At 41.0% G+C, this 11,811-nt stretch overlaps 1 long non-coding RNA gene across 1 annotated transcript; it reads right to left on the reverse strand.

The window, feature by feature from the left end:
- Positions 1–5,151: 5,151 nt before the first annotated feature.
- Positions 5,152–5,902, reverse strand: LOC124687171. Its single transcript, XR_006998121.1, has 5 exons — positions 5,821–5,902; positions 5,684–5,743; positions 5,545–5,610; positions 5,355–5,422; positions 5,152–5,242 (listed from the first exon to the last, which is right to left on the reverse strand). It is a non-coding gene; the product is annotated as an uncharacterized LOC124687171 (long non-coding RNA).
- Positions 5,903–11,811: the final 5,909 nt, after the last annotated feature.

Here is an 11,811-nt window from a genome sequence, read left to right on the forward strand (position 1 = left end):
AGCAACGTAGTTATCATTAGATGTGTTAGGGTTAGCATTGTTCTTCGTTTAAGCATGCTTACGTAGTGCAACCCTCGCATATCTAGCCGCCCTCACACCTATCTCAGGTGTGGGGGCGGCACCCCGCTTGATCATTATTTAGTAGATCTGATCCGTTACGATTGCTCCTTGTTCTACAAGGATTAGTTTAATATCTGCAATAGTTAGGCCTTACAAAGGGGGAGGATCCGGTGGCACGTAGGGTGGCGTTCGCAAGTCCTAAACAGGATGTTCCGAGGATCAACTTCATGTTGGTTTTTAGGCCTTGTTTAGGATCGGCTTACGAGCACCGTGCGTGGCCGCGAGGCCCAACCCGGAGTAGGATGATCCGATTATGCGGTGAAAACCCTAAATCGTCGTAGATCTAATTAGCTTTATCTTGATCAAGCAGGACCACCAAGTATTCGTGCACCCCGTACGAATCATGGGTGGATCGGCTCTTTGAGCCGATTCACGGGATAACCCGAGAGCCGATCGAGGCTCGTATTTAACGTTTACATGTATGCCCTGCAGAAACTAAGCGAGGCATCCCCATCACCTTCCCGACCGGGTATAGGTCAGGTGGCACGCCCTGCACTTCGCATCGCCGCGTGTGACCAGAAGAGCATTGCGGGCCGTCGCTCGGAGGGGTCTCAGCCAGCCGCAGCTCTAGGCTCTTCCCGGCTCTACGGTGTTGACAAGGCCGCTGCCCGCCGGTGGGTTTTGGCAGTCAACAGGGTCTTGTAAATAACCAACGAAAGATGGGCCGGATTCCCGGTGTTTCTGGAATTTTCCAGCACCCCGGATAATCCGGCCCCAGGAGACACCGGATAATCCGGCCCGGCCGGATTATCCGCCCTAAGCTAGGGCCGGATTATCCGGCCTGGGCAAATCTTGAAAGGGTTGAGGACGAGGCCACGGGGGGGGGGGGGAACGGTTCACACCTCTCCCCCACGCGCCTCTCTCTCTCTTTCTCCTCTCAAGATCGCCGGACCTCCTCCTCCTCGCCGGAGACGCTCCGTCCGCCCCCTCTCGGAGTTCTTGGGTGGATCGGGTGCATCTCCTCCCTAGCTACCTTCTCCTCCAAGCGGTTTCCACAATGGATGTGGGTATGATTCACAATCTCTAACCCTAGATGTTGTGTTTTGTATGTGCTATTTTCTTGGTGGAATTGGTGTCTAGTTGTTCCAAATCGTTTGTAGTGTACTCCTCTTGCATGCTATGAGGCCGATCTAGTCTTAGACATGCTTTTGATTGGAAAACTGCATATCTCGCAGGGCCGGATTATCCGCCCCCCGAGCCGGCCGGATTATCCGGCCTGGCCGGATTATCCGCCCCCAGGGGACACCGGATTATCCGGCCTGGAGCTTCATCGCCGCTGCAGTTTTTACTTCAATCTATCATGTCTAGATTTGTACCGACTTATAGCATGCTTCTCGAGTATATTACTGTATCTTACATGACTTATGAGCATTACCTTTCCTTTGCTACCCGCCTTTGCTTCTCACAGATGGTGCTTCTCGGGGTGGTCGGAGACGCTCAAGGCATGATCGATCTAGTGACGAGTATGCACCCAATGCACCTCGCAAGTCCTTCACCTCAAGGCAGAAGAACAAGGAAGTGAGGGAGAACTACAAGGCCATGGACCCAGTCTCTTATTCCGCTATTCGCATGAAGAAGCTGGTATGAAGATGTCCCAAGGGATGAAGAGATTGAGGGCGAGGAGATTCCGGTGCATTGAGCAGGAATTCATCTACAAGGACATCTATGAGCCCATGAAGAATCCGAGACCCATGCAAGCTATCGATGTGGACATTCCGGCTGAAAACAATCACTTTGAAGATGCAATCCGGGTAGCTGGAAGGTTGGGTTTGCATGATATCATGAAGATTCAATGTGACTATAGCCCAGATTTGGTGAAGCAATTCTTTGCCACTTTGGCAATCAAGAAAGATGAGGAACACACTATGGAGTGGATGACTGGCTCCACTCACTGCAGTGCCACTCTGCGCCAATTTGCTGGTTTTCTTGGAGTTCCTGTTGATGGGGGTCGTCGCCTTCATGGACCACAACAGACAGATAAGAATGCTCTTGTGCATCTCTATACCTCAGCAGGAAGAATTGGTTATACTAAGGGGCTGCTTCCCATATACAATCAGCTGCTTCGGTTCTTTCGGGCAACCATTTGCCCAAGTGGTGGTAACAATGATGCTCTCCGAGGAGTCCTTGTGAACCTTATGCACCTCATCTATAAGTGTGCTCGTGATGGGAATGAGGAACGGAACTTCAATCTTGATGTCATGGACTTTATCTTCCATGAGATCCATGATGCCATGGTCTCCCGGACCTCCATACCCTATGCTCCCTACATTCAGCTTCTCATCAACAACACTGTGGTTGTGGTTGGTGAAGACTTGAGTGGGTACCCCTTGGTGAAGCACCATGTCAAGAAGGCCTACAAGGTTAAGCCAGTCTCTTCAGCTGTTCCTGCTCCTGACTCTTTCATGGGTGATGCTCGTTCTAGTGGTTATGCTCCTGCTCGTCATCGTGATGTCCCGGCTATGAGGAAGCAAGTGACCCGGCTTAGTTGGTTTCAGCGTCACATCCTTTGCATGAACATTGAGATCCATAAGGAGAACTATGCAGCTAGCCGAGAGCGTTCTGAGATTAAGCATACTCAGGCGGTTATTCTTCACAAGCTCAGTGGTGATCAAGGACCCCCGCCTCAGCCTCCAGCTCACCAGGGTTACAGTGGATGGCACTCAGCACAGGTTCCATGGAGTGATCTTGATGATTGCCTTCAAAGGTCCAACACCTCTCGCCGCTCTCCGGATGCACCTGACACTGATGAGGAAGAAGAGGAAGAGGCATACGAGTCCGATGATGATGATGCCTCCGAGTGATTCCCATGGGACGTGTAGCATCGCGCTTGTCCCCTTTTTGGCGTCTCGATGCCAAAGGGGGAGAAGTGTTCTATTAGGATTCTCGGGGATTTGCATGGTTTGGGCACAAGCATATGCGTTTATCATTCTTATATTGCTTGTGTTCCCTCTTTATTTGAACTATTTGGTTTGTTTGTGTGCCGTTCAAAACTATGTGCTATGTGGTGTGAGACATTGTTATGGTTTTCGGATTTCTATTTGTTGAGATCAAGGATATTACATTGTGTGTGATGCTATATCTCCGCATTATATATCTACACATGGGTATGATTTCTTGCTTCCTATCTTAACTTCATATGTGTCAATGTCTTTTGTTAGAGCTCATGTTGGATATCTCTTGTGTTGAGGCACCATACTCCTATGTGTTGTGCATTTGTATTCAAATGCAAATTACTTATATGCACACATGTAGGGGGAGTGCCTCTATGTTTTGCCATCATGCTTGTCTCTATAGTGATTCCCTCGCAAATCCGTATATTGTCATCAAACACCAAAAAGGGGGAGATTGAAAGAACATCTCTCACATTATGTTTTGTGTGTTTGATGTCAATATATGTGATACACTAATGTTTGATTAAGTGGTACAGGGATTACATAGATATTAATTCATGTGTGTTGGATTTGATCGTCTGTCAAAAGTTATCAGAAAAAGATTGGCCAGGCCGGATAATCCGGGCCGAATATTGTTGAAACTAGATGATACCCCGCGCGTTGCGGCGGGATATTTTAGCGATGTATAGAATAGAAATTAATATATGTTTTTTAGCTTTATGAAAGATTTGACTCAATGCAGCACATTTCATTATTTTAAAGTCGGTAAAAAGTTTATTGCATGATCTCAATACTTGATAGTTGCACCGGTAACTACTCAGTGCCTTTGAAAAAGAAAGTTTAGTCATCAGAAAGGATAACCGTGACATGTCTTTTTCCTTTTTTGATGTACTCAATTGTGGAGAACTGATCTGATCCAAGTATCCTTTTGATGTCAGCACGTGAAGGTCCCCCTTCGTTACCCTCTTGTAAAGTTAGATGCAGTGGTCGTTTCGTGTGCTTGAGTGTTTGTATCGCCTCAATATACATCTTGTTAGCTTGTATTAGGCGATTTGCTGCAGATGGAAGTACGGACGCGGAAGGCCTCATTGGCATGCTGGATAGACAGAGTTGCACATGAAATTACCAATTTGAAATATGTATGTATGTAAACATGAATGTATGGATGGATGAGTATTACCTGTTGTGTCCTCCGTGTTGCTCCATGTACGGGTGATGGGTGAAGCCTGTGGGCTGAAAGGTGTATATGTATTTTGATATGGACAGATGAATAGATGAATTGGTATTGTTGTTGTTATATAGATGGACGTTGTTGTGCCTTAAATTGGGTCAGGGGTCATTACCGTAGCTTTAAAATAGACGTTTGTCAAAGAATAAAATGAAGCAGTTACTGAGAATTTAATGTGTATTTATTACATTCTTAAATCTGTTTAAATTGGCATGGTTTGCTTGCGTAAACAACAGAAGGTGGATTAGGGAAATACCTGATCAAAATTCTTTAAACCATGGCACAGTAACATCAAAAGTTTGAGAGATGAGGATGTCGGTGATTGTTCAGTTTAGCTTCCCAGAGCGTGCGTACAATTATGCTGGCACTGAACAACCAAACTGACCCATTTGAAAACAGTTAATAAATCAAATAAACACATCACACAATATATATAGATTAGTATTAAGAAGAATGTCTCAGGGCCGTTACTTATGTTCCGTAGCTGCATAAAGGTCGCCCTATTGTTTCTGGTACGCTACAAAGTGAGAAAATATTATATAGAGATAAATATCCCAGTGCCATGAAGTATGTTCCGTTGCTGCATCATGGGCAGTATGAGGTAAATGTCCATCAATAGGTGTAGAAGCAACCTGTGTTCTTAGTGTTGCTTGTACTCTATAGAATGAGAAAATAGTAAACAACGGGTAAGAAATAGGAAGCAATGACAGCTCGTTCCACATTCTTTTTTTGTAGGGACAAACATGGTGCTAGAAATACGGATAGAGCAGTGATAATTATTTTCAAGAGAACAATACATGAAGGATTCTGCAAACTAAAACTGCCAAAGAGAGTTCATGCCGAGTATTTATTGATTAGACACTGAGTGGATCATTTTTTTTTTGGATTACAATAGAAGCGAGTAAATCTAATGATCAATAACTGTTTATATAAGTAGCAATATCACTAATTTAGGTAGAATCGACTGTAGTCCTGAGCTGTTCCATGTGTGTTTGATGATGCCCTGCATGTGGTTTAACAAATCAGAAGTATGAGAAAGGTAATGCTTGTGCGTTCATGCTTATGATATACTGAACTTTTGGATAATTTTGCATGGATATGAAAATTGATGATACCTATGTTATTTTATTGTTTATCCTCCTGTCTTCGTTAGATGTTTGGTGCAACATTATTGCCTGAAATGCTGTTTGAGGATTAAAAATGAGAATAACAAATGAGAATCTTGGTATTTGATATGATGAGATGTATGAGAAATGAGAATGGCGAATGCTATATTTGGTATTTTATATGAGGAGATGTACATACTCTTTCTTAGGTCGTTTGGCAATCTGAGGATCAAGTTCTTCAGCTGGATGATCTACACCTTTTCCACTGTGGCATGTAAAAAATTGCATTGTTCAGAAATTGAATAATAATGTACTGTAATATTTTCATAGTGAGTTACCTTTTTTTGTTTGTAGTTTCATGTTCTGTAAATTCAATGCTTCTTTTTGCTGTAGAGTGGCTGTAAAAGAAAAAAAGCCATTTGAAATTGATGTTGAATCTAAAATCAGGGCATCATCATAGACTAAAATATATTACCTGAGCTTGTCTGTGTCGATGGTAATAGCTGGTGTTTCGCGAGAAGTAGGTGTATTATTATTTAACTCCTGTGGAGTATTGTCATTGGAACTACAAATAGCAAAGGTTCGGTCAGTATGTGCAGATAGGGTGTGAAACTTATATTTTAGGATCGATAGCGAACCTCTGGGTACTTATGATTGGAGATGGGTTGCTAATTATTTCCTGTCCTGTAGATGCCTGAAAATGTGTATAAGGTAACTATAATATCATTTGCAAGAGAACTCACGGAAATTCAATTCGGCTCCCGGGTGCGTATGATCCCTCTACCAAAAAAGCATATTTCAAAATGTCGAAAAATTTGGATAAAAAATTCTAGATGTACATCTCCATAATGTATGTGCATTCGTCAAGTTTCATGGAAAACCAATATTTTTTGTGGTCTATGTAAAAAGGAAAAAGTTTATCTTGTGAAAAGCATTATTTTTAGCACTGAATTTTGTCTTTTTTACACACGTCACATGATAAGTCGATTTTTTATGAAACGACTTTGTGAGCGTGTAGCACGTGAAGATGTACGTACGAATTTTTTATTTCTGTTTTTTTGAAATTTAAAATATGTGTAAAATGTATTTCAAAATATAGGGAGCATATGCACCCATGTTCCAAAACACCACTCCCGAGAACTCACGCCTATTAATATAATATATGCAGACCCACTTTGTGAAATGTTGCTAGTGTCTAGCAGCAGTAAATGGTAAGAATGGCCCATATTCTTGTAGGAAACACATTATATGCATATAAGAAGGAATTGTCTAACCTTTATGGTTGGAAGCTTGTCGACTGGGAAGCTCTTTTTTATGATATAATTTATAGGGAACCTCGATGTTGAATCACCTTTCATTACTATTTGGAATAATTTGGTTTTGCCAATGGCATTATTTAGGGTGATCACATGCTCTGAAGGATCTATTTTCATATTTTGAGAAGCATAGACGGCATCTTGCTCAACCAAGTCTTGAGCAACAGTAGAGAAAGCAATTGCGTCTAAGTTTCCTGATTCATCTTCAAGTGTAATAGGTAGCTTGTACCTAGAGCATGTAACATTTTCTCAGTATCATGGTTGGCAGTACAATAAATAAGAAAATGAAGGATGCTTTGTTGAGCAAAGATTGTACAGTGGTTTCGGAGACGAATTTGCGCAAAGGCATGTTGGTGTTTCTGAATTGTTGTTGTAGCCCTTGTCACACCGTTTGCATCCCTTGTAGTACCAAGTAGTTGTTGTTATTATAGACTGTACTTTTGCTATGGTACTAAAGCTGGCTCTTTCCTAAAAGAAGGAAAAAATATGCAACAATCAGATCATGTTGAAAAGTTCATGTATGTACAAATAATGAGGTGATTAAGTTGTTGTGGACCTGAAAAGATGAAGCTGGCATAGTTGATATTTCCTGAAGTGTGTAGAGCTTTCCCGCTGCTTGAATTGGAGATTGATGAACAACCTGAGGTAGTTGCTTTTGTAGAGTTGGAGATGCCCATTGATAGCTTCAAAATATTAGTTTGAAAAATGTCAGTGTGTAGAAATGTGGGACAAATACTGTCCATATAAGTACGTTGAGGGAGAAGGGATAATGACTGACCTGGTTCGATAGTTGTTGACTTCAGATGTATCCAAGTCTATATATATTGTAGTTGCAGAGTTTGATGATATTGTTAGTGCACCCAAAAAATTCCCTGCAGTGACACCAGCAAAAATCCCAACAACAATGCCTTCTTGCGACTTTTTAAGTACTGCATCTTCATCAAAGGTTTCACCATGTTTGCCCCAAAGGCGTATTTCCTGTGTCTGTTCACTGCATATGTGGAATATTATTTGTTGAAACACAGTGGACATGTTTGGTAAGGAAAATTTGAACTGAGTGTTGTAGTAAGAGAAAATACTCTAGGTTTCGGATTTTTATTATCCTGAGTTTATTTTGAGATGTTGGGCTTGCATATTCAAATGGTCCGACATGGCTAATGACTCCAATTATATCTGAAGACAGAAAAGGTATATAAAATAAAATCTCATGTCATAATATCATAGTGGTTTGTCAAAAAAAGAAAAGTAAGTGATACCTTGTAGAGGTTTTGACATAATATCCATTTCTGCCAGCTTATCAAATGGACAAAACTTGAATGAAAATTTTGGTATATTTGCTCCCCTGGTTTCAAGGCGGTGAACCTTAGTGCTGTATTTGAACTGTAGCATGTAATTCTGGTGGTGGTATACATGGGTTTTGTTTTTAATATCAACGGCTGCAACATCGGTAAACATGTAGACATATCCTTCTGTGAGTAAGGGGCGGAATTGTTTCTGGAACCTCTTGGGCACACTGAGCTGCACCATAGTGCCCTGCAGTAGCACACTATTGGGTGAGGTGGTTGAAACAAAGTACAGTATGTTTGAAAGTGGAAATAATATTACAATAGAAATTACATGTTCATCTAAAAGAATTCCGTCAATGCTGATAAGAGGATCTGCAAACTTGGATTTCACGTTGATTGCGTCCCATAGCCTCAAGAGACGTCCAACAACCTTACAGGTCTGCTGTCCCAGGGTGATGCTTTCAAGTGTTGTAGTCGAGTCCATTACTAAAAGATTCCTGCAAGAGAAGGATAAAGGATATTGAAAGTAACTTTGGGATATGCATGTATGAATTGGTAAAGGAGGATGTAGGTAGAAGACACATGAATGCAAAAATTCCTTTATTTCAATGGTGTCTATTAATTTGACTAAACACTTCAGCATAGACTACATTATGTGTGCAATTCTCGTAAGAAGCTGGACTGTTTTCAATTAGAACTTTCAGCCCCTTTGGTGAAGTAACTCTTGAAAATGCTACGTATAGTTGACCATGGGAGAATACTGGAGATGGCAAATAGACTCCAACTCTATTTAGTGTTTGCCCTTGACTTTTGTTTATTGTCATTGCGTAAGAAAGGCGGACGGGAAACTGTCTCCGTCTCAATTTGAAGGGCCATCTAGAGTGACTTGATGTTGTGATAATTCGAGGGATATATACTCTTGAACCTGTAGCCTTTCCTGTTATGATTTCACCTTCAATTACACGATTTGTCAATTGTGTGACAATCAGCCTAGTACCATTGCAAAGTCCCCTTGATGGATCAAGATTGCGCAAAAGCATTATAGGAACTCCAATCTTTAAGTTCAACTTATGGTCAGGAAGCCCAGGCATAGGAACGGTATTAAGAAACTCTGTTGGGTATAATGCCTCTAGAGTGGAATGATTAGCAGAGCTATCATCAATTGAATCTGCACTATAGTATGACATTTCAGTAGTTGCCACTTGAGCAATCATCCTGTTATTTATTTCTGATACAACCTCATTTGTTGGAGCTAAGATTGCACGGTCGCAGAAATATGATGCAGGATTGGTCGGTTGAAAACCTGAGTTGTACACAAATGATATCAGTCCATCAAGGTTCCTATAATCAGGGGAGAGAAGCAGATATTGTGGAATCTCTATGAACGAACTGTTAGTTTCGTTTGGAATAGGAACAAAAGGTTCTGTTCCATTTCCCACCCTGAGAAGCCATTCAGCAAAATTACTTAGCTCTTCCTTATCTGTGGCGGAGAGAGTTCCTGACTTGAGCCTCATATTTTCAGTTAACTGCAAAAGTGTACATTTTCTCCACAAATATGAGTTAACAATACATGATCGCAAAATTTGTTGTTTTGTTGCATTTTGTATCACTGGAAGTGTTTGACGAAAATCTCCACCAAGAACCACAGTCAGACCTCCAAATTGTTTGTTCTCAGCATTTTGACTTCTGTCTGACAATATATCTCTAAGAGTACGGTCCAATGCCTCAAAACAATATCTATGATTAACAGGGGCCTCATCCCAAATAATAAGAGAAGTTTTTTGAATAAGTTCCGCCAAATGTGTGTTTTTTTTAATACTGCACATGGAAGTCTGCGTAATATCCAATGGAATCTTAAAACGGGAATGGCAAGTTCGCCCCCCTGGTAATAGTAAGGAGGCAATTCCTGATGACGCTACTGCTAATGCTATTTTCCCTTGGCTTCTTACAGAATTGAGCAAAGTAGTCCATAAGAATGTTTTCCCGGTTCCTCCATATCCATAGACAAAAAATGTTCGGCCTTCATCATTCATTACAGAACTAAAAATCTCATTATAAATAGGTCTCTGGTTCTCATTTAGACTTGCAATATTTTCATTTGCAGTCCTAGTCATATCAACCACATCATAACTTAGTTCATCCAACAATAGTCTATTTTCTTCTGAAATATTCGCAACATCATTTGGTAGTGGCAAATTAAAATGGGATAAGCAATATCCTGCATCTCTTAGCATTTTATCCAATTCACCGAGAAGATAAGATGAAACATACATATCTGCTAATGGGTTGTTCACTTGACAATGGCTGCGATTGAATCGATGTTGTGCATCTTGAGACATTTGTGGTGCATATTCATCAAAGAGTTTTCTAGGATTTGTTATCTGACAGAAGAGCAACATAGTGACAAACAACTGGCGTAACTGAAATGGCATGGCCCATTGAGCCGCATCTTTCAAAGCATTGGACCATTCTTGGTCATCACCAAGGAGGCCTAAAGCTTCACATGCAGCACGAAATGTAGGATATTCATGGCCAGAGATAGTTCTGATTTGAGCAAAGGAAGTTGCTCCTTTGACAATGTGGAGCAACAACCGCAAATAGTAAGGTTCTCCTTGGGAAGGGTTCACATGAGCAATTCTGGCAATTTTTTTTTGAAAACCACGACGGCCATCCCAATATTTTCCATTTGAGTGCCATGTAAAATTTTCAGGGAATTCTATGTATGTGTACTGTTTAGCAAGAGGGTGATCCACATTAGCTTGTAGCCATGCAGTTAACTTAGTTGTCATATTCTTTGGATTTTGAATGACTTCTTCAAGGTTGTCATCTTCTGAGTAAATAACATTGTTCTCAAATGGAAGATGAACAGGGAGTCTTTCGACAGAAATGCTTGAATAGTGAATATCATATTCTTTCAAGCGCCAATCAGCCTCATTTGGTGTGACATAGCGACATTCTAGATAATTTTCTATTTCATTGACTGTTTCACTTGATGGGTCCGATGATGCAGAATTAGGTAGGATTTTAGTTCTAGCACAATCAAATCCTTTTGTTACATATTTGAACAGATACTTGTGCATACCATCATGATTGACCTTCTCGACATTTATATGAGCTTGATATTTAACCACCAAGTCTACATTGTGAGGAACAACAAATCTGTTATCAATGTCAACTTCATTTTTACTGGCAGTAATTCCATTGTTTGGCCGAGCATACTGTGTGAACCCATTCTCTAATACCGTGGTTTCCTCACAGAAATCCTTAGGGTAAGCTTTTGTGCATTTTCCTTCAGACATGCAGGGGGAATAAGGGTTGAGACATCCACATGGACCGTGTATCATGAATGAAGATACTGCATCATATCCTATGGGATCCTTTTTAGGGTCTGGCAACTGAGCTGAAATATAGGAGTCTATCTTTTGTGCATTTAGGGGCTCATCTTTAGCTAACCATATAATAATATGTACATGAGGGAGGCCACGTTTCTGAAATTCAACTGTGTAGATAACTACAGAAAGAGAGGTTTATTTAGGATATGGTAACAGTAAATTAAGGCAATGTAAATAAAATTATTGATTGAAAGAATGTTAAGATTACCTGCGTTTATGGGGCCAAAGAATTCTTTTTTTTTTATGTCATCCATTAGCATATTAAGCTTCATTTTGAATACCCTGTTGACAATATCTGGACGATCAGAAGGTTGTTGCCCTGGAATGGATGATAGTGCCTCTAATATTTCAGTCCAGGCAGGATTTGAAGTGAACGTGACAAAGAGATCTGGGCAACCAAATTTTCTACAAATAGCGATGGAGTCTTGATAGTTTTGGTACATATAGCGAGGCCCTCCAGTAAATGAAGATG

The sequence above is a fragment of the Lolium rigidum genome, chromosome 2 (genome assembly GCF_022539505.1).
Source record: "Lolium rigidum isolate FL_2022 chromosome 2, APGP_CSIRO_Lrig_0.1, whole genome shotgun sequence".
In the NCBI taxonomy this organism is placed as follows: Eukaryota; Viridiplantae; Streptophyta; class Magnoliopsida; order Poales; family Poaceae; genus Lolium; species Lolium rigidum.